At 38.1% G+C, this 24,231-nt stretch overlaps 2 long non-coding RNA genes across 2 annotated transcripts; one reads left to right on the plus strand and one right to left on the minus strand.

The window, feature by feature from the left end:
* Positions 3,356-21,800, minus strand: LOC110267363. Its single transcript, XR_002354872.1, has 3 exons — positions 21,349-21,800; positions 10,479-10,483; positions 3,356-3,365 (listed from the first exon to the last, which is right to left on the minus strand). It is a non-coding gene; the product is annotated as an uncharacterized LOC110267363 (long non-coding RNA).
* LOC110267364 lies at positions 23,643-23,952 on the plus strand. Its single transcript, XR_002354873.1, has 2 exons — positions 23,643-23,708; positions 23,810-23,952. It is a non-coding gene; the product is annotated as an uncharacterized LOC110267364 (long non-coding RNA).

Raw genomic sequence — 24,231 nt, forward strand, 5'->3', positions numbered from 1 at the left:
CGAATTACACTACTACTGAGAAAGAGCTTCTTGCTATTGTTTTTGCTCTGAATAAATTTCGAGCCTATTTACTTGGTACGAAGGTAGTAGTGTATTCAGACCACGCAGCTCTAAAGTATTTGTTATCTAAAAAGGAGTCCAAACCAAGGCTTATACGTTGGATACTGCTATTACAAGAATTTGATTTGGAAATTAAGGACAGGAGTGGTAACTAGAATTTAGTGGCAGACCACTTGAGTCGCCTTGAGCACATTACAGATGACTCCACTCCTATAGCTGATAATTTCCCATTTGATCACCTGTAAGCAGTATCTGAGATAGTCCCTTGGAATGCACCTGCAGCTAATTATCTAGTTAGCCGCACTTTCTCTCCAAACTTTTCTAAGCATCAAAGAGACAAGCTGAAAAGCGAGTCTAAATATTATATATGGGATGACCCATATTTATGAAGATGTGGTGCTAACCAGATAATTAGATGGTGTATGCCTCAATCAGAATTCCAGTCCATCTTAGAGGCCTGTCATTCATCTGAGAGTGGAGGGCATTTTGGCCCTCAAAGAACTGCTAGGAAAATCTTAGACTGTGGATTCTGGTAGCCTAATCTTTTTAGAGACGCGGCTAAATTTTGTAAATCTTGTTTCCCATGCCAGAAATTTGGTAATATATCCAGGAGGGATGAGATGCCTCAACAGATTATGCTTTTCTGTGAAATTTTTGTTGTTTGGAGCATTGACTTCATGGGTCCATTCCCAAATTCTAATGGTTATTTCTATATATTGTTAGCTGTGGATTATGTTTCCAAATGGGTGGAAGCAATTCCTACCCACACTGATGATGCTAACACTGTTGTTTCCTTTGTGAGAAACCATATTATTTGTCGCTTTGGGTCACCACGAGCAATCGTGAGCGATCAAGGCACCCATTTTTGTAACAGGAGACTAACAGGACTAATGAAGAAGCATGGGATAATTCATAAAGTTGCAACAGCCTACCATCCTCAGACTAATGGGCAAGCCGAGGTGTCAAATAGAGAGATAAAATGTATCTTACAGAAGATAGTCAAACCTCATAGAAGAGACTGGAGCGCCGGGCTACAAGATGCACTCTGGGCATACACAACATCATACAAAACACCCATTGGGATGAGTCCTTTCCGCTTAGTTTATGGAAAAGCTTGTCATCTCCCTGTTGAAATAGAGCATAAAGCCTTTTGGGCAGTAAAGGAATGCAACATGGGAATTGAGAGAGCCGGAGCTGAAAGGAATTTGCAACTGCAGGAACTGGAAAGCCTTCGCCTAGAAGCTTATGAGAACTCACGACTATACAAGGAGAAGATTAAGGCTGTACATGATCAGCATATCAAGAGGAAAGAGTTCCAACCTGGGGACTTAGTCCTCCTTTACAAGTCTCGACTGAGGCTCATGCCAGGCAAGTTGAGATCAAGATGGGAAGGTCCATACAGAGTAGAGAAGGCCGAACCATACGGAGTCTATCACCTAAGTCATCCTTCAAGCTCTGAACCTATCAAAGTTAATGGACATCGTTTAAAGTTGTACCATGGCGAGAAGCTGAAGAAAAACAAGGAGCTCGAGATCTTCCTCTTGGGAGATCCCCACAAAGCCGAAGACTGAGCTAGTGGAGCGTCCAACTTGCGGACGTTAAAGCAAAGTGCTAGGTGGGAGACAACCCACCATGGTATGATCGTTCTTTTCTTTATTTTTAGTTTTCTTATTCAATAACTCTTCTCTTCATTAGTACATTTCGTGCGTCTGCATTTACATACCTTTATTTTAATTAAAAAAATAATAAAATAAAAAAAATTACGCGACGCGACCGCCTCATTGACGCGTCCGCGTCGCAAGGATCTGGGAGACAATAATAATATGAACAGAGAGTTACGCAGGAGCAGGGCTGGAGGCGTGCCAATGGCACAAATCGTCCCACGTGACCGCGTCGCCGATGCGACCGCGTCATATGGGAATAATGGCCTCCCACGCGACCGCGTGACTAGGATTTCGACGTCAAAGTGGTGCACCCCCGAAAGTTGTGCTAGAGTGGTGCTGGACTGGCGCTGGACGCACAGTCCCTCTCACGCAATCGCGTGCCCCGCGCGACCGCGTCATATCCTTCTGAAAGCCCACTCGCGTGATTGCATGCCCCATGCGATCGCGTCACCCAAAATTTGGCACTAATATGATTTTAAACAGAGAGTTGTGCGAGTGCGAGGCTACCCTCGAGCCAATAGCCAAAAATGGGTCACGCGACCGCGTCATTGAGTTTAAGCACAAGTCGCACGACCGTGTGCCCCACACGACCGCGTCGCTTGCGCCGCATAGTTTTTCCTAATTTTCCAATTATCATATCTTTTCTCCCCAAATCCTACTTTCTCTTTTCCCTCCTTATTTCTTCTCCCTTCCTTCCTCCCTTCTTCCCTCTTTCTCACCTTTTACTCTCTCTCACCCCCATTAACAAGGTTTTTCTTTCTCCTTCCCTCCTTACTTTTCTATTATTCTTCTTATTTTTATATGTCATCTTCTTTTCTTTTCTTTCTTCCTTCATTATTCATATTTTCTTTTTCTTTCTTTCTCCTTTTTACTTGGTGTTATCAATTTATGTGAGTCATTATTTATTTTTTTATATGCTTGTGAATTGTTCTAAATTTGTTTGACAATTATATATTGCTTTTTAAAAGGTTGCTTGCATGTTCAATTTAATACTTTCCTTACCCTCTTTCGCATGCATGCTACGTGTTTGTGAAAAAGCCAATATGGCATTATGCATTTTTCTATATTATCCTACTATTCAATGCTTGCTTTTCACAAATTTCCTTTACTATTGTATTAATTGAAATTAATTGTCAATACAAACGTGATGGTTTGTTACGAGTGATGCTTGATCTATGCTACTCATGCCCTTTGCCGGCATGCCAATAAACACCTTGCATTCACTTGTCATCATATGCACTAGCTATTTTCCATTAATAGGTTTTCACATGTACTCATGAGCGTGTGTTAACATCTTTTAACTTTTAATGTGCATTTATAACCATCCTTTTCCGTTCTCTTCCTTGCTCTATCTCTTTGAATTTAATTTACTTTCTCTTCCCTTTTTTCAGGATGGCCACCAAGAAAGGAAAAGAGAAAGCCATTCCCAAATCAACAGCAAGGAGAGGAACGAAGAGGGCATTAGTGGCAAAGCCTTCTTCAACTGCGGTAAAGCCCTCAACAAAGAAAATTAAGAGGATCATAAAGGTTGATGATAAAGAAAAGGCCTTCCCAGCAAAGGACACTGCGCGATTCCCCAATCGCTACTGTGAGCAGATGTTCCCCATCCTGGCAGAAAGGAGTTACAACAACGAATACCTTCTTCTCCTCCCGCCCAATATTGCTACCTTTGTTGAGCCGCAAATTGCCCAAAGACAATGGGGTTTCCTACAAAGACAGCCAAGGCAGGTCAATCTTTCTTGGGTAGTCGAGTTCTACTCCAACTTCCACCTGCCAACCCTGCAGTCTGTCTATGTCCGTCAGAAACAAGTCCCCATTACAGAAGAGGACATTCAAAAAGTTCTAAGTCTTCCCCCTATTCTAGAAGGATTGGATGCCTTTCAAGAAGCCGCACTCAAGCGCCAGCTGTACCAATTTGACTGGGACACTGTTCTCAAAGTTATCGCACTACCTGGCAGCAGATGGATCTACGGATACCATTGTACCCGCCCTAAGGAAATTTTGGCTTCAGCACTTACCTTGGAGGCTCGCGTATAGGCACAGATTATGTCCCATTACGTCTTTTCGAGCACTCACGAGTCCTCCTTCACTGCGGACATGGCCGTTCTACTATGGTGCATCCTTACAGATCAACTTCTGAATCTACCAAGACATATCTGGAATGCCATGGAACACGTACAAATTGCTGGCAACTTACCTTTTCCAGCCCTGGTCTCAGATCTTGTCTCAGCAGCCGGAGTCTCCTATAGAGCTGGGGACACCAAAGCCATGCTTCCACGGGATGATCAGTATGTCCCCAACGGGAAGTACCTTAGACTTCCAGCAGCCACTATCAGCCAGCCTACTGAACCAGTTGAAGACATTCCTTCTTCAACACCACAAGCACCTACAATAGCCCAACTGCTCCAGCAGATACTTGAAAAGTTGGATCGGCATGAACAGAAAGCTAAGCTGAGAGAGCGCCGTAACAAGTGCCGATTCACATACCTCAAGGAGCTGATCATGGGAAATTTCAAGTACTCAGATACCCCAGACTCCACTTCCTTTACCAGTACAGGGAGCCATAATGGTCCCGACTGCGGAGATACTGCTACCAGCCCACCTTTGTTCTTGACAGATGGCACCGAGGACGGTGCAAAGCCTTAAGTGTGGGGAGGTCGGTCAGTACCTGACTTCCGGAGGTAATCTCTCTTCCCTAGCACCAATAAATTAGGATATTTAGTTAGATTTTTCTTTTGTAGAATAGGATAAATTGCATAGTAATAGATTAGTTGCATGCATGTTCTGCTTGATTGAAAAGACAATAAGTTTCTTCTAAGACCCTATCTTTGGAACAAAATTTCACTAATTTTAATTAAAACTTTTATGTTAAATTTGCTTGAAGTTGTATTTGGAACATGATTTTTGAGCCAAAGAACACACAACCTATGAGATTTGAGCCTAATTACATGGTTACATTATTTAACCATAAATATTTTATTCTTGTGTGTTTACTTCTCTATGATTGTAATCTATATTTTGTTTCATCCTATATGTCCAATGTTTATTATATTTATATGTTTGCATATGATTGAGGCCATTATTTGTTTATCTCACTTATCCAAATAAAGCCTACCCTTTCAATTACCTTTGTTAGCCACTTTGAGCCTTTAAATCCCATTTGTTCTATATTTTACTACATTACTAGCCTTAAGTAGAAAAACAATTATATATCCCAAATTGAATATTTGGTTAGCTTAAGATAGAATTGTGTGTGTTATCCAAGTATGGAAAATTGTGGAAACAAAAGATAATAAGGGAATGAGTCATGATAATATTATGGGAATTTGGATACCTACTCATGTGAAACTATAAGAATTAAAAATCTATGTACATTGATAAGCTATGTTATTTTTTTTATGTTTCTATGTTTTTTAAAAAAAAATCCAAAAATATTCCACAAATAAATAAGGGGACAAAAATTACCCCAATGTTAAATTAAGAATAAAGATCAATTCATGTATGATAAAATCAAAATAAAAGGTTGAAACATGAGTATGGAATGTGAAAGGAAATTTCTGGGTAGCTAGCTATGAATTCTAAAGTTATATAGAATATATATAGGTTATGTTAAAGCTTGGGTTAATTAAAGATTCAAGTTATAAGCTTACTTAGCCATATATATATCCTTACCCTCACCTTGACCCCATTACAACCTTGAAAAGACCTCATGATGTTTGTATTGGTATATTAAATGTTGTTGATTGGTTAGGAGAAGAACAAAAATTAGAGAGCATGATTAGAGAAGGATAGAGTGATGACCCTATACACTAGAGAGACTAGAGTGTACATACATTATCAGTGAGGGTTCCATGCTTGAATTTCTATGTTTCCTGCTTTCATGAGCTATCTTCTTGCGTTTTTATCTGTTCTTACTGTAAAAGAATTGAGTTAGTGGAATTTGATTTGTAATTGCTTTGAAGAGCTTACTTACTTTTGATCAAGTGGACAAAAAAAATCATATAGTTGCATTCACATATATAGGTTGCATTGCATTTCATAGGTTTTACATGTTCTTACTCATTCATTTTATCTCCTTCAACTAAGCATGAGGACATGCTAATGTTTAAGTGTGGGGAGGTAAACCACTATTTTATGGTTTATATTGTATTTAATTATGTGGTTTTATCATGATCCTTACCCACTTATTCATTAAATAAGCATGCATTTATAATTCCTTCCTAAAGTTATTGCATCATTGAAAACTTGCTTCCTAGAGACTTTTAATTATGTATTTTATTTCTCCTTTATTCCATTCAATGTCGTGATCTGTGTGTTAAGTGTTTCAGGCTTTATAGGGCATGAATGAGTTGGAGATTGGAGAGGAAGCTTGTAAAAATGGAAGGAACACAAGGAATTGAGGAGATGACCAGCGAGAAGTGACGCGGCCGCATAGATGACGCGACCGCGCGGCATGGAATAGCACAAGCGACGCGGCCGCATAGATGACGCGACCGCGTGGCAAATCCCTTACTAAGTAAGGGAAAGTCAAACAAGTTGGAATGCTGTTTCTATCCACAAGTTCCAATCCACTCTTGGGAGGATTGGTGTGAGTGACTAGAGAGCAATCCAACAAGAATAGGGCTTCCAGCTAATCAACTCCTAGTCAAGGCTTTTATTTAAATTTATATAAATTCTCTAATTTAATTTTCTGCCATTCAACTCAAACCTTTTTGAAAACATCTGATTAATAAAACAGCACACTTTTCTGCAACTCGTTGGGAAACGACCTGGGATCCATACTCCCAGTATTTTAATTTTAATTTTTGTGACACCCTTCTAAATTGATAAGCAGATTTCTGGTTGGTTGAGAACTATACTTGCAACGCATATTTTATAATCATTCTTAACTCGCCAATTTCCGCTCGCATCATGCACATAAGTTGTTGACGGGTCCAAAAAATTTGAACTGGGCCAATCAGTGGAGCGAATGGTTTACTTTGTGGCAAAACAGACAATGGAATGTGCTTATTACTGAGTTTGATGAAAATTTTGAGCCATCGTATGAGTACATTGATTGGAACTATCAAGAATATGTCGATCACTTACAGTTGTCTGCTCGATTGCCTCAGCCACCACCACAACCATGTCTGCCATCACCACCACTAGTGACACCATTACCACCGCCACCACCACCACCACCACAGTCATATCCCCTGTCACCACAATTGCAGGAAAATGAGGTTGGATGGTCTCCAACCAATCATCAAATGGAGCTACTGATGAGTCCATATTTTACGATATATTTTGACTTAATTGGGATAGATTTCATCACATAAACCTACACTTAAGCACCAAAATAGCATACTTTTGTGATTTCTCCCTAATTTGGACTTAAATGTGAAAACGTGTGATTTTTTACTTAAATTAGTGATTTTTAATTCCATTTTTATGCCATTTGATACCGTGATATGTTTTGTGAGTGATTTAAGGTCTTTTAGGTGAGAATGGGTTGATGGAAAGTGGAAGAAAGCATTCACAAGGGAGAACACTTGAAGAAAACAAAGGAGAAGCACTCACTGATGTGTGTGTGTGCACAACTACTTGTGCGTATGCACAGGAGCCAAATTCAGCAGAGTGTGTGTACGCACACACCTGTGCGTACGCACAGGACCCTGCACGTGGTTTCATTAATGAAACACGTGGCTCGCAATTTCTGAGGGCTTTTGGCCCAATTTTTGAAGGCTTGATGCTGAATTGAAGTGCTATATCAAAGAGAATTGAAGACATATGTAGGGATCTCACTTAGATTAGGTTTTACTAAGTTTTTATTAGTTAGAAAGCTTCCCATAAGAGTAGGAGTAGTGTAGAGTAGAAAATTCTCTTAGGGTTTATTTCAATTTCCATTATAGCATTTTATAGCAAGCTTTGATTTTGGATTTTGCTTCTTTAATTGTAAGTACTCTCAATTTCCTCTTTAACTACATCATCTTTACTTTCATTTCCTTTGGTTCAAGTTACTTTGCTCATATTTGCAATTTTGAGTTCCTTGAAGTTTTGATAGATGAATTTAATGCTTTATGCTTCCTCTATGCTTGTTTGATTGTTTATTGTTGATTTTGTGATTAGTTGGTTATAGTTTTCTAATTTTCCTTCTAATTTCTCAGGTTTTGGTTTTATGCCCACCAAGTGTTTGTGAAAATGTCACTTGGCAATTTTGAGTAGATTTTCACACCTTGGCTTGGGATTTGAGTTCCTAGGATACTAGAGTCATAATGTTCGACATTTAGTGGTAATTCTTGGGGAGTTAGTTGACTCTTGTTTCCATTAAAGCTAGCTTTTTATCAACTAGTTTAGTAAGTTAGCTAGGACTTATGAATTAAGGTCAATTATGCTTGCTTGACTTACTCCTCGATGTTTGGGGTTAACTAAGCGAGATTAACTCATGATAATTACCATAGTTGTGGTTATGGCAATGATAGGATTCCTTAGATCCTCGTTCCCAAGTCAAGGCTTTTTATGCATTTATAGCATTTTCACTAGTTTTAATCTTATCTCCTTTTTTACTTGCATTAATTTCAATTTTGATTATCTCTTTGTTCTTTTATTTCTTAAGTTCTTTTAATCTTTTATTCTTTGATTTCAAAACCCCTTTTTTCCACAACCAAAAGTGTGACACTTCAATTGCATCCCAAGGGAAGACGACCCGAGGTTGAATTACTCTCGGTCTAGGTTTATGTTTTGTATTTGAATATCTAAAATTTGATGTTGAGAGTTAGTTGTTGATTTGGCTATACTTGCAACGAAGTGATCTTATTTTGAGAAATTCTAGATCAACACTAATGCTCTCTCTATCAAGTTTTTGGCGCCATTGCCGGGGAGTGCAATTGAGTGCTAGTTTTAGGTTGTTGTAAATATGTTAATAGCGTAAATAGCACTTTTTGGTTGTTTGTTTGCTTTTGTTAGTATGTTTTGTTCATACTTTCTTTATGACTTTTTCATACCATTACCCTAATGCACCCCAATGGAACCCAAACACTTACCTTTCTAGTCACCAATTCTATGCACCATCACCTCACTACATACAAAACCAAGATCCTTACCCTCATGAATTTGATTGTCAACCTTCATCACCTCCAATTCTGTCTTCATCTATGGATCAAGCCACACAAGAAGCGCTTTTCATGATCATTCAAGAACAACAAGAGTTTCGGAAGAAGCAATAGCAAGTCATGTCGACCTTGGCGAAAACTCTTGACCGATTAGCTTCATTGTGCTCAAACCATACTCAAGAGGCTTTTTTAGTTGAATGTGAAGAACCAAGCTCAAGCGCGAAGTGTGGAGTGAACGAAGAATTGCAAATCAAGAAGAAGATGTCAAGTTACAACATGAAGTACAAGAAGAGGCACTTGGAGAATTGGTGGGAATTGATCAAGAGGATTCCATCTTTCAAGATTTTTTGTCCAACTTGGTTAATCCCCTTAATGACCTTCATGAGCCACCCGTGTTTAAATTTGAAGGAGATGTTGATGTGGACTTCACACGACATCCAATTTTTGACTTGAGTGATGATGAAGAAGATTTTAAGGATGTTGAGGAAGATTTTAGCTACCAAGAAGTGAAGATATTTGTGCAAGAGCGACTTGAGTGGGTGAAGATTTCTCTAACAAGCTTTCTAGACCCACATCAATATGCCATCTTAGAAATAGATCATCAAATTCTAACCCTTTTTGGAGTAGTGGATGATGGAGAGAAGAATGTTAATCGGCAAGCAAATAGAAAGTTCATCAAGAAATCCAATTCAATATTTGGAGCTCAATTATGGTGCAAGAGTTAATTTAGTGGATTCCAAGGAGTGTACAAGTGTGTCAATGGTGATTCAAGACAAAGTTCATCTAAGTGCAACAATGAAGATCAACAAGAAGATGAACAAGAGACTAGAATATGGGATCCGGGCATTGGTTTCAAGACTCAATACTTATGGATCCTAGTTGCTAGTTTGGAATCTCTCAAGAGTTTGATGCAATTCATTTGGAACCTCGGAGGTCAAATCAAGAGCAAACTTGGTTGGAGATTCAAGGAGGAGTGGAAACACAAGCCGCCCTAACGAGAATCTCCTCACCAAGTCCAACTTAAGAACTTTAAATCAAAGTGCTAGGTGGGAGACACCCCACTATGGTAATATCCTTCTAACTTTCTCTCTTTTAGTTTTTATCTATTGAATAATTAGTTATTTTGCTTGGTTGGTTAGTTTTATTTTGATGTTTGTTGGGTAATTTTAGTGGAATAAAATGTTTTGGGAGTTTTATGGTGTTTTGGGACTTGAAACCCTGTTTTGGATGTCATGATTAGTGCCTTAGAGGCATAATTTTTGTTGCAGAAACAGAGTCCTATGCGTACGCACAGCATCGTGTGTGCACACACTTCCCCTATTTTTTTCGTTCCCTGTGTGTACGCATAGCTTTGTGCGTACGAACACCCCTTAACATCCACTCTATCCACAGTGCTCGCACACCTTGTGCGTGTGTACCCCACCACCTTTTCTCCCTGTGCGTTCGCACATCACGCGTGCGTATGCACACTTCACCCTGTTTTAAAAAAAAGAAGAAGAGAAAGAGAGAAGTCGTCCCTGTGCGTGCGCACAGCCTTGTGCGCACGCACCTCATTTAGCAACCCCTCTGCTCGCGCACACGCATAACCTGTGCATGGGAACATCCCCTTTTTTCCCTTCTGTGTGCCCGCACAGGCCTTGTGCACACGCACAGGCCTAGTTACCCGTTCTGTCTGCAGCACCCGTGTAACAACCCTGATTTTCGAGTATGCGAGATCTTTTCTGAAGGCACGGATTTTTCCAGAAGATCAGTAAAGGAAACACCTCTTATATATCATAAAGTATCTCAATCCTCATTGTTATTATGTCATCCTTAAACTAGAACCTTTTCTGAGGCAAGCTCGATAACGCAATCATGAAGAACCTAGTTTTTGAACCGTATCATTTAGGAGTTTTGATTCTAGTTTTTGTAAATAGTCTCAGTTTGACGAACCGGACTCGATTCATGAGAGAAGAGAGATAATAGTATAATATTAGTATTAGATTAGTATTGGAATATTCTTGAATGATATTATAAGGTTACCTGGTCTGTTTTAGGTAAAAACAGGAAATCGGTTTAACCAGGTTTACGGTTTACTGGTGCAGCTTAGCACCAGCACTCTCTGATGACTTTAGCAATGCTAAGGCCTCATCATACATATTTTATTCTTACAATAAATATGTTACTAGTGTCATTTATGCTAGTAGCTCATAAAATAATTTTAGAGATGTTTTTACGAGTGTTTCGATACACCTAGTTTTAGTAGTTGTACATCAAAGATATTTTAATATTATTTTAATCCACCTCCAAACCAACCAATCACAACTCACCTTACACCCCCAAGACCTCCAAGGCTGTCTCATTTCCTCATTTTGGCCAAAAATAACGAGAGAAAAGAAAGAAACTTTCATGAACACTTAATCTTCAAAGCTTGATTTCTTCTGAACTAAAATGCAAATCAAAACTCTGATTTCACCAAAATGATCCTCTCTTCTTCCTCTACATAACCATATAACATATCAAGGCTGGAAATAAGGTGAGATGGCTGTCTCCCTCCCTCTTCAATTCGGTTTTCAAGGAAACATACTTAAACAAGTGTTTTCTTGATGTTCTTCCTTAGATCTATTGCTTAGCTTGACTTGTGGGCCAAAGATCTTTGATTTCCTGCATGTTTAAGGTGAGGATAACCTTCCTAAGATGCTGCTGAAGTTCGTTTAGTTGATGGTTTAGAGTTTTAAAGTTGTTCTTGATGTGTTTTAGGAGGAAAAAGTGCTTTAGGAACACTTCAAAGAGTAACCGGATTTGGAGCAGCAAATCAAGGTAGGGTTTGACGAAATTAATATTGATTATTTGTGTTTGAGTTGTGTGAATGTTGTAAGATTTGACTGTGATAAAAATTGGTTGCATATATGATTGATTCTTGGTGAAAATTTGGTGAAATTTTGATGAAATTTGATGAAATTCAAGCTTTAGAGTTCATGTTCTTGGAGCAGCTGGAAAAATGAAACCTTAGGCTTAAATTGAGGTTCAATTTGTGTTGAAATCATGTGGAAAAGATGGGGTTTTAGTGACTGGAAATTTATTATGAATTATGGTAAAAATTGGTTGCTGAAAAGACTGAAAAACGGGTAAAAACAGAGAAAGAATCTAAAAAATTTATGAAGAACACGAAGAACACTTTGAGTGTGATGAAGAACAATGAAGAACAGGTTTCAGATCTTTAAAAGGGCAAGGAAGTAATTATTTTGGTGTTTGAGGGGTTATTTGGTAATTTTTGAAAGTTATGGTGGTTAAAGTAGAAATATTAAGAGTTACAGGTGGTAAAAAGTGAATTTTAAAGGTTAAAGGTAAAGATAAGGTAATTTTCGAAAATTTAATGATAAAATAATAAAAATAATAAAATAATACAAAAAAGGCAGTTTTCTGTAAAAGCTTTAGAAAGACAACTTTAAGTGTAGAATCTCATAATTACCTTCATAAAACACTTAGAGAGTGGTAATAACATGTTAGTGAGGCAAAGATAAAGGAAAGATAAGAAGTTAAAGAAAAGATAAAAACCAAAGAAAAGTCTGTAAAGTTTTAATGACAGAAAAACAGACAGAGACTAGTGAACAAACTAGGGCAACATAGTTAGTCCTTGAGTTGCGACTAGGGTTAGGTATTATATGAAAAGTTAAAATGTCTCAGTATAGACTTAATGAACCTATACTTGGGACAGGCTAACTATTCATACCGAAATTTACATAAGCTTTAAATACATACGTTAAACAGAGAAATCAGAGCAGAGTAGAGAGACACAGAGAATAGAATAATCAGAGCAGAGTAAAGAGACAATGAGAAAAGAGTAATATAACAAAGAGAATAGAGGAGAAGAGTATAAGAATAAAGAGTTAAGCCTTGCGGCATGATGTTCTGTTGTATGTTCATCTACTGCGTTTCCATTGGCCCTAGAGGTCCTGTAGGCCCAAGTTCACCTACAATGAGTTGTTATTCCTGTAGGCCGAAGTTCACCTGCAGTGAATATCAATTGTGTATCTCAGGGAGTTTCTCCTGTAGGCCGAAGTTCACCTACAGAGAGTTGTGATACCTGTAAGCCGAAGTTCACTTACAGTGGCGTTATTTCTGTAAGCTGAAGTTCACTTACAGAGGTGCTATTTCTGTAGGCCAAAGTTCACCTACAGAAAGCTATTTGCTGCGTATTGATCTCGGGTATAACCCACGAACTGAGGATCTTTGTTTTGTTTGTGTGTTGATCTCGGGGACGCCCACGAACTGAGGATCATTGTTTCCCTTTGTGCGTATATTATGGGGTCGAGCTTTGTGCCGACTGCCGGTAGTCATGAAGGAGTGGTATTTTTACCACCGACACATATGCACTAAGGACACAAAGGGAAACCATATCTAGGACTTGTTCCTAGGTAATGTCGGGCTGCAGGGTGTAAACCGACACGTGAGCTCATGGCCTGCATAGGACAGACATGCATCATACTTGGTTGTGCGTTTCCTCTGTTATGATTATTGAATGAATGTATGCTCTGTTTGTTTGTATTCTATTCTTTGTATTTTCATTTTACTTTCTTGTATTCTTTTGTTTGTGTTTTGCTTTCTGTTTCTCTATTTTCTCTATTTATCTATATCTTCTATTCACTACTTCTCAGTATTTTGCTATTCGTTTGCTAAACAACACAGTATTAATGAACTTAACTAATAACCCCGGCCCTACTAAGAACTCCCAAGTTCTTACCCCTTCTCTCTCCCTTCCCCCTTCAGATGGAAACAAGAGTTCCTTTCCGTAGTTCACTGACGACCGTTTGCAAAAAGGATTCCGCTCTAGGTAGTCTTCTGAGTATAGGGTGAATATCGTTCTCTGTTTATATATATACTATGAGACCAGCCAATGTCTACACCCCGTTTGTATGTGAACTTTAATCTAAATCCTGTGTACGAGACTCCTATTGTGTAGCTACTTGATGAGGTACCAGAGAGACGTCCTATAGCAATGTCTGATCGTGCAGAGGAGTAGCAGAAGACGTTCTACCTTTTGATGACATTCCACCTGACTTGAGTTTTGAAGACCTAGAATGTACTTTCCCTTGCTTTAATAGTCTAGAGGGACTAGGTGAGTATAGAGTTTAGGCTAGCCTGGGTGCCAGCTTAGGGACCTCTTGAACAGGTCAGGATCTGGGATGTTGTATGTATGTATGTATATGTATATAGTTATTATCTAGCTATATCTAGGGGTGTTCTAAAAAAGTCTATACTCTGATAAAGGCTGCATCACTGAATGTTGTTAGCTGCTTGTGATGTATTTATGTGTGGTTGTTTATAACTATTTTATTTGTTATTACTGTGAATTGATTATGAGTGATTCCGTCTATTAATCCAAAAGTTTTCAAAAAAAATACCTTGCAAATTAACTATTCTGCAGTGCCCGCACGCTGTTGTGCGCGCGCATACCCTTCTTTTTCTCTTCTATGCGTCCGCACACTACTTTGTGTGTACGCACAAGACCCTTTTCGAATGTTAATTCGAAAAGAGGAACACTCGCGCTTCAGTTCCACAAACCCCCCAACCCCTTTCTTCTTCCTCTTCTTTGAAGAACACCAACCCTGCGCCACTCAGCCCAGTCCTCGCCGCCGCCACCTCTATCCAACCGCGACACCACCACCGGCGACCACCGTCGCTGCCTCTCTTTCTCTCTTTCTTCTTCTCCATTTCCTCTCCATTTCCCCATTTCTCTTCTTCTCTGCGCAATACCCCTCTTCCGTGACAGCAGCCCTAAGGCTCGCACCTCTGTTCGCGTCACTCAGTCTGGCGAGCAGCCACCAGCAGCGGCAGACCTCTGTGCCGCTGCGACCCCGCCTCCACGCCCCTCCTTCTTCTTCCTTTCTTTTTCACAGCGCAGGTTCCATTTCCTTCCCTGAGCCTTGCCCCATTCCTGTTTCTTTCTTTTCTTTATCTTTCACTACTTTTAAATTCTATTTTAGTGATTAGGAGGCCTTAGGTTAGATGACTTCTGTGTTTTGGATTGAACATTGAATGTTGGCTAATTGTTTTGAATTTTTCTGGGTTGAATGCTGCTTTATGTTGAACTAAGAATGCTACCTGAAATTCCTGACACAAGCTGCTTGATGTATTGCCTAAATGAGTTTTTTTTTATTTGATTCCCTTGTCTGATCAACATGGGCCTTGAATTTTGTTTTCATTTGGCATTTTAATTCATACTTGTGTAGTGCTATGTGGTTTTGGATGATGACTGAGCTTGAATTTTGATTATGCACTTAATGTAATTTTTGCTTGAACACCAAATTTGGATTGAAATTTGCAGCTGTGATCATTATGTTTGGTGTTACCTTAGCTGTGCATATTATACTTTAGCCTGGTAATTTGTTTGGTTATGTACTTATTACTGATTTTTTGCTTAAATACCAACTTGCATTGAAATTTCAGTCTTGATTACTTGGTTAGTGCACTATAAGTGCATAAACTGATTTGTCGAGTGAATTGAGGATGTAGCTTGTTCATGTAGTTTTGAATATAATGATCACATGTATATAGTCGCTTGTTCCTTCAAGTTTTTGAGCAATTCAAATTGAACTTTTTCAACTTATTGCTTTTTGAACAAGGGTTGTATGTGTTTGATTGTTTTCCACTTTTTAACATGAATAAGTAAGCTTTTCATTATTGACTTGGCTATTTCCTTAGTGCCAATTTTTGGTTTGAACTTGGTTACACTTTTAAGGCATGATTAGAGAATGACCAAGTCTTGATTCAATTCACTTGCATTGATTATACCTATGTTATTTTTGCTTTGATTTTCAATTATTCCTTTATATGTTACTTAGGTTGCTTGAATGTGGGAAACTTCATTTCTTTTTTAGCATTTAACTGTTTTATATATGTTTTTCCCTGAAGTAAAAGTCTGCTTACCTTATTGGCTCTAATATGCCTCGTTTGACTATATCCTCTCTGTTTTGTGATTTTTATATGTTTCTCCTGAGTTGTATTCTGTTTTTGTCTTTTTCAGGATGCGTCGCAAGGGTAAGGAGAAAGCCAACCATTTGGCTCCTCCTCCTGCACGTCCGAGCACTCAGCTGGACACTTTCATCAATGAAACAACCCAAGAATAATATAAGAAATTGGAAAAGAAAGCCTTCCACTATGAAAGGAAGCTCAATGTAGCGGATAAATATGCGGAACTTATTCATAACAGACTTGATTTCTACCAGTGGAAGTTCGTAGAATTCAACCCGGTGGAAATAAATGAACACCAGGTCAAAGAATTCTACGGAAATCTACTGAAGAGAGAGGCCACCACTGTTTTTCTGAGAGGTGTCACACTAGACACTTCTGATAATGCTTTAGAGGCCCTCTTACAGATTCCGCATATTTCTTTGGCCAATGATGCTTACCCTAAAATAGTAAAGGACTTGACATCGGGCAAGCTTTCATTGGACGTCATTTTGAAGAAGATTGGCCTACCTGAGGCCAAATGGGAATATAGCAGAGGAGAGAATGCGGTCCCACAGAGCATCGCGTGCTCCAACTTACATCCAAAGGCGAGGATCTGGCAGCAGATCATCGCTGACTACATCCTGCCGAGCACGCATACCACTCATATCCGCGTCTGTGTGGCTGTTCTTCTATGGGCTATTCTGGAGGGGAAGAGGATCTCTATTCTTTTCCTTATTAGAGATTCGATGTGGAAGGTGACCCAGATGTAGAAGTACAACATTCTCTTCCCTTCGATGATCACCAGATTGGCTGCCTTATCTGGAGTGGAGAGACGCCCGACAGACCAAACGTTTGTCTTCATGAGCAACCAGCCATTCCTGCCATACGACGAGTATGATGGACCACCACCACAGAAGAAGAGGAAGACCACCAAGCCACCATCATCAGCAGAGCCTTCAGCACCTCCTGCACCTTCCGCGCCCACACCCCGACTTCAGACACCTTATGAGCTGGGTCGGGAGATTCTTCAGGCTATCCACCACTTCGAGCGCCGCAACACTCACCGCTTTCAGTGGATTGTAGCAAAGTTTGAGGGTAGAGACCCTGGGCCACTTCCTTCGGATACACCAGAGCCCAAGCCTGAGACTGAGCCTGCAGTTGAGGAGTCGACAGTCGAGCCAGCAGCTAAAGCTGGCCAGGCAGTTGAGCCCTCTAAGCAGAGAGCAGAGGAGAAGGTTGAGGAGGCAGTAGTTTAGAGAGCTGAGGAACCGGCAGCTAGAGTTGAGCCGATAATGGAGATAGCAGCAGAACCAGCTGACCAGACCGCTCAGGAGCCGGCAGCTGAGACCACCACAGAGCCGACCCGTGCTATCATAGTTTATCAGCATCATCAGCACCCACCGCCATCAGCCGGTGGCGATTCTCAGAGATGACCACCCCGGTCCAATTTTTTGGCATGGAGGACCGTGCATCATTTAAGTGTGGGGGAGGATCTACGATTTTTTGGGTGTAAACATTCTCTCCTCAACACTTGTTATTTAGTTTATTTTGAGTTTTATTATGTCTTTTTGTAGATATTTTTAGTACTTTAACTTATGCACTACATTTTAGTACTTTGGTATATATATATTAGTTGTTTCTAGTTACCTTTAGTATTGCACTCTATGTTGCTTGATATATAGCTTATAGATATCGATTGTGATTGGATGATGTGAATAGCATATGCTTAGTTCATTTTGATCCTAATTGTTCATGTTAATTTTTGGTTGTTTAAAATTAGGAAAAGAACTAGGAAATTTCGAAAAAATTTGCATCCAACACAACATACATGCATATAGGAAATAATTTTGGTGAAAAAAAAACAACAAAGATTTCTAAGAATTTTGTTTTAGGGCATTCTATTGAATTGATTTGGAAAATTGTTTTTAAACTTGCTTGAATAATTTTTATGGAACATAGAAGAGGAAAGAACAAATACCTTGTGAGTTTTGAGCTATATTGAGTGGTTACACATTTTAACCACTAAATTTTGTTCATTGTGTGCTATATCTCTTTTATGATTGTAATCTTGATTTTGCTTGATTCTCTATTTCCAATGATTGATGTTTTGAATGCATTGAGCATGATTGAGGCCATCTTTGATAAAAGCTTACTTAACCCATATGGCCTACCCTTTGCATCTACCATTGTTAACCCGTTTGAACTTTATTTACCCCCATTGTTTTTGTTATTAGCACATCACAACCTTAAGCGAAAAACCATGATGTACCATGATTTGTATCCTTGATTAACTTAGGTTGAGAAGTGTGTTACATTTAAGTGTGGAGGAATTTCGGAAAACATTGGTAGTGAATGAAAATGTTTAATTTGGGTACTTCATTGAAAATTTTGAAAATGGGAGTATATATATATATCATTGAAAATTTTGAAAATGGGAGCACTCATGTACGAACTACTAAACCATATGCATTTACTTTTACTTTCAATATATATATATATAGACAAAGGTTGCCCCAAAGAAAAGAGAAATGAATAAGAAATGCATATGTGATGTAAATGAAAAAGCATACATGAGTGTTTGTGGAAAGTGAGAATGGGAGTTAGGATTGCATGATTTTGTTATTGGATTGATAAAGGTTGAGTTGGATACTTAAACTAATCAAGGTTTCAAATCATTTTAGTCCACTTAGCCATAATTATCATACCTTAGCCCTAACCCCATTACAACCCATATAAAGACCTCATGATAATTGCATTCATGCATCACTTGTTTGTTGATTGTTAGAAGAAAAGCAAAACCTTGAAAGCATGATTAAGAGGAGACTTGAGTGATTAAACCCTTAGACACCGAGTGATTAGAGTGGATATACACCTAGTGAGGGTTCAATTACTCAATTCTATGTTTCTACATCTCTTATCATGAATTCTTGCAAGTTGCTTCGTTTTGATGAATTGGATCAATTCTCTAGATTTTGCTTGCATTGGATTATCTCTTTGCCTAGCGCTATTTGTCTATACTCTTGCTTGGAATTTGATTGTTTGTTTTCACCAATTTCATAGGAAACTATAGATAGATATATAGGTATAGATAGTATATAGTATACTTGCATGCATATAGATAGTTGCATTCAATAAGTTGTTTCTCTTTGATCATTCTCCTTGTTAGTTTAGCATGAGGACCTGCTATTATTTAAGTGTGGGGAAATTGATGAGTCCGTATTTTACGATATATTTTGACTTAATTGGGATGGATTTCATCACATAAACCTACACTTAAGCATCAAAATGGTATACTTTTGTGATTTCCCCCTAATTTGGACTTAAATGTGAAAACATGTGATTTTGTGTTTAAATTAGTTATTTTTAATTCCACTTTTATGCCATTTGATGTCGTGATATTTTTGTGAGTGATTTCAGGTCTTTTAGGCGAGAATGGGTTGATGGAAAGTGGAAGAAAGCATGCACAAAGGAGAACACTTGAAGAAAACAAAGGAGAAGCACTCACTGATGTGTGCTTGCAACTACTTGTGCGTACGCACAGGAGCCAAATTCAGCAGAGTGTGCGTACGCACAGGACCCTGCACGTGGTTTCATTAATGAAACACGTGGCTCGCAATTTCTGAGGGCTTTTGGCCTAATTTTTAAAGGCTTGATGCTGAATTGAAGTGCTATATCAAGGAGAATTGAATACATGTGTAGGGAGCTCACTTAGATTAGGTTTTACTAAGTTTTTATTAGTTAGAAAGCTTCCATAGGAGTAGAAGTAGTGTAGAGTAGAAAATTCTCTTAGGGTTTATTTCAATTTCCATTGTAGCATTTTATAGCAAGCTTTGATTTTGGATTTTGCTTCTTTAATTGTAAGTACTCTCAATTTCCTCTTTAATTACATCATCTTTACTTTCATTTCCTTTGGTTCAAGTTACTTTGTTCATATTTGCAATTTTGAGTTTCTTGAAATTTTGATAGATGAATTTAATGCTTTATGCTTCCTTTATGCTTGTTTGATTGTTTATTGTTGATTTTGTGATTAGTTGGTTATAGTTTTCTAATTTTCCTTGTAATTTCTCAGGTTTTGGTTTTATGACCACCAAGTGTTTGTGAAAATGTCACTTGGCAATTTTGAGTAGATTTTCACACCTTGGCTTAGGATTTGAGTTCCTAGGATACTAGAGTCATAATGTCTGACATTTAGTGATAATTCTTGGGGAGTTAGTTGACTCTTGTTTCCATTAAATCTAGCTTTTTATCAACTAGTTTGGTAAGTTAGATAGGACTTATGGATTAAGGTCAATTATGCTTGCTTGACTTACTCCTCGATGTTTGGGGTTAACTAAGCGAGACTAACTCATGATAATTACCATAGTTGTGGTTATGGCAATGGTAAGATTCCTTAGATCCTCGTTCCCAAGTCAAGGCTTTTTATGCATTTATAGCATTTTCACTGGTTTTGATCTTATCTCCTTTTTACTTGCATTAATTTTAATTTTGATTATCTCTTTGTTCTTTTATTTCTTAAGTTCTTTTAATCTTTTATTCTTTGATTTCAAAACCCATTTTCCCCACAACTGAAATTGTGGCACTTCAATTGCATCCCAAGGGAAGATGACCCGAGGTTGAATTACTCTTGATCTCGGTTTATGTTTTGTATTTGAATATCTAAACTTTGATGTTGAGAGTTAGTTGTTGATTTGGCTATACTTGCAATGAAGTGATCTTATTTTGAGAAATTCTAGATCAACACTAATGCTCTCTCTATCAACTACAAAACATGCATACACAAACTTTGTATGTCCCGTCATTTGAGGCACTACAGAGTCATTACACTCCACCCTTGACAGAGGCAATACAAACTGCTTGGGATTAGATTGTTGGGTTCATGCAAGATGCAAGAACGTCGCAGATGTCAAATGTCATGGACCCAAATTAACACCCCCACACCAGTAGGAGCATCTAGCTTAGGTGGTGCAACAATTACCTTAGGTAGTGCTTGGTAGATTATTGTTTGATGCACGAGTATATGGTCCATGTAGTTCATCTCATTCAACAGCTAGAATGTCACTTGATTCCAACAGGGGTGAATGGGGTCGAGGTATTGGTCATGAGTACAACTCTGGAACTAGTGCATATGTACCAAGAATCGATCTTAACTTCATTGATTCATCAATTTAGGAGACATATAAAGAAAACCTGGTTGCATGTTACAAATATGGTGCATACCGTGATACGATGGACTCAAGTGACGATGATGATGAGGAAAACGAGACGGATGATGGTGATGGTGACGGTGACGGTGATGATGATGATGATGATGATGATGATGATGATGATGATGACGACGACGACGACGAGCATGAGCAACCTAGCACTACAAGAAAAGCGAAACTTATTAGCAGAAAATTTCCCGCGTTTTGTCAAACCACCACAAATTAATTGAGTGACTGCGGTTCTTGTTGTGGATTTTATCTCTGTAAAAAATTAGTCAAGATAGCTGCGGTTTGGTATGTCAAATGCGGCCAATGACATATTGCTCAAATTGTTTTCATAATATCGAAATTAGAGGAAAGGGGGCAAACCTAAAAAGGGGCAAAGGCGCCAATCACCATCAGCTGCAGCCGCTACATCATTCCTCGACACGGATCTGCTCAAGCTGCCGCATAGCTCCCGCGCACGAATGGAAGGTGGAGAGGCATGTTCGCTGTTCGTCCCTCTACCATGGACATTCCGGTGTCGTTGCGTGGCTTTCCAACCGCCCCGGTGTCGTTGTCCTCAACTTTCCCACTTGCCCTGTTGTGCGCCGCTTGAACGTATCCTCTCCCCGCTTACTGGTTCGCTTTCTCCCCTTTTCTTTATCTTCAAATTTCATCTTTTGTCCTCGTACCTTTGTTTGAATTGAATCATTTTGATTGTTGATCGAATCTCTTTGCACCAATTTAGTTTAATTGCTTGTTCCCAATTCGGTTGCTATTTTGGTTCGAACTCTAGTCCCAATTTAAGATATGCATCTTGGTCTTTCAGTGTAACTATTTCAGATTTTGTTGTTGTTGTTGAGTTCCCTTGTTCTTCTTTATGAATCCCAAAATTTCTATGGTTATATATTGGCTTAGTTCTTTTGGCTTTTTAGGAGTGAATTAAGAGAGCATCTTTTGGATCAAGAACTGCAAAGCTACAAGAGAAGAGTGATGAAATAATAGCTTATTTGGATCTCCAATACTATTTATACAGTTTGTTATAGATCGTGTTAGTTCTCTGATAACCATTCCTTGATGAGAAGGTTGCCAATTGCATAAGATTCTCACCATTGTTGGGTTTTGGGCACTGGTAGATGTATTAATAGCTTAGAAGTTAGGTGAAGATAATTACCCTCACAAGATGTACAAAATAATAAGTCAATCTTATGTATTCCATACTCAATTGAAGTCTTCATCAAATCTTTTAATATGCTCTTGTGTTCTTATGTGATCTAATTAATAGGTCAGTTAGATTTTATATAACTTCAGTTTAGCGCTTTTAATATATAAGAATATGAGACTAATTTTTCAAGAATGAAACAATAAAAAGGATAATTGAACTTGATCTTGAACTACAGCTTCTTGCTTCTTTTTCTTTTTAATTTATACTCATCATTAATTGGAACCTAGTTAAACTCAATCATCATGTTTCAAATAGTTATCAAGTTATAAACATACTTTGAATATGGTTTAATCATCTACTGTTTAGTCTAACTGTGCCACAATTTTATATTGATAACTATTTTTTTATTCATGGATAAGTTATGATGAATAAATAACACTCATGTTTCCATATAATGTTGATAATGGCAACAAAAAATTTGAGTGTTGTTGACAAGTGCTGCACATGCTCATTTGAAGCATTTTGATTTTTCCAAGAGCACCAAGAATCTTTCTCTAGCAAGCAGAGCTATTTTGCTATCTGGTCCTGGATGGAGGCATATAAAATGCAAATAGTTATTCTTGTCCTGAAAACAAAGATGGCTTTCAGTTCTGTTTTGCTAACTATATTTACATTGAATGTTTGAAGAACTATACCAGCAAATTTTGATAACTAAATTAAGTAGTTAGCATTTCAATAAATTTTGATACTTTCATTTTGGGTGTTTCCAAGCATAAAATTATCCTCCATGTTATCTATTTTATCCCTTTGATTCACTTATTTCTAGTTCTATATTGTTTAGTTCGCTAACTCATACAATATATTGTAATATTAGTCAGTAAGTAAATTAACCCTTTTTGGTTCAATAGTAAATTTGAGACCAAACCTATATAAATTACATATATTATTAAAAGTGATCATGCATGATTACTAGTTACAAAGCACAATCCAGTGAGCAGTGCCTAGTGATAGCTAGAAGCCTTAATAAGCATCTAAGATTGAATCATAAGCTAGCTAGATTCAGTTCTACTTTATTATATATTTGAAGTGACTTAGGAGCAGTGGTGCACAGATCTAAGACACAATAAAATCAATTAGAGCAAAAAAGATCCCACATTTTGCTTCAATGATATGGACTATGGAGTCACTTACATGCAATATAGGGTCACTGACCCCTTAATTTAGGCATGTGCACACTTGCGAAAATTGAATTATACTCCATGGGGCTCAATGTGTGTGTGTGTGTGTGTGTGTGTGTGTGTGTGTGTGTGTGTATTTTTTAATACATTTATTTATTTTGAGACAACGTGCTGGTGTTTTCATTCAATCAGCAAGGTTGGACCTATATATGATCACAAATTACTTATCTTATAAAGACAACCATGCTGAATTGTGTTTAGTTTAGAGGAGGCAAAGCATGTTTTGTGGTCTACATTGAACATTTAAATTTATTTTCATTTGATATAATGTGTTTCAGTTTTTACCAGCTTGATGAATCATTTCTTTGTAGATTATGGTTATTGGTTACTCTCTAGGTGTTGGACCTATTCCTTGGCTTATAATGTCTGAGGTACATAGTAGTGATAGCTTAGTAATAATGTAAATGATTCTTTTTTAAAAAAATTGAGATAACGAATGTCACATTAATATGTTTAATTATGATTCATTTAGATACTTCCAGTGAATATAAAGGGCCTTGCAAGGAGTATAGCTACTTTGACAAATTGGTTGACTTCCTGGATGATCACAATGACCGCAAACTTGCTTTTGACATGGAACAGCGCAAGTTTGTGACTTATGCATGTTTTAAGGTGTAATTCTTGTATGTATACCAAGGCAGAGTAATTTTCTTCACGCTAATTTATCTTCACAAAGTAATGATAAATTAGATTGACATGAGATTGTATGCAACTTCTAAGATTCTTGATTGTTTGTCAGTAATTTCTCTTTATTTTCCCTTTGATAATGGTAGAAAATGTAATTTCAAATGACACTTATAGTATGTATGATCAATTTTCCTTTTTATAGGACACCCCTCACCCTCAAACTAAGACTATAAAATCAAATGATTCTTTTTTTTGAAGTTTCACAAT

Source organism: Arachis ipaensis, chromosome B09, assembly GCF_000816755.2.
Source record: "Arachis ipaensis cultivar K30076 chromosome B09, Araip1.1, whole genome shotgun sequence".
Lineage (NCBI taxonomy): Eukaryota > Viridiplantae > Streptophyta > Magnoliopsida > Fabales > Fabaceae > Arachis > Arachis ipaensis.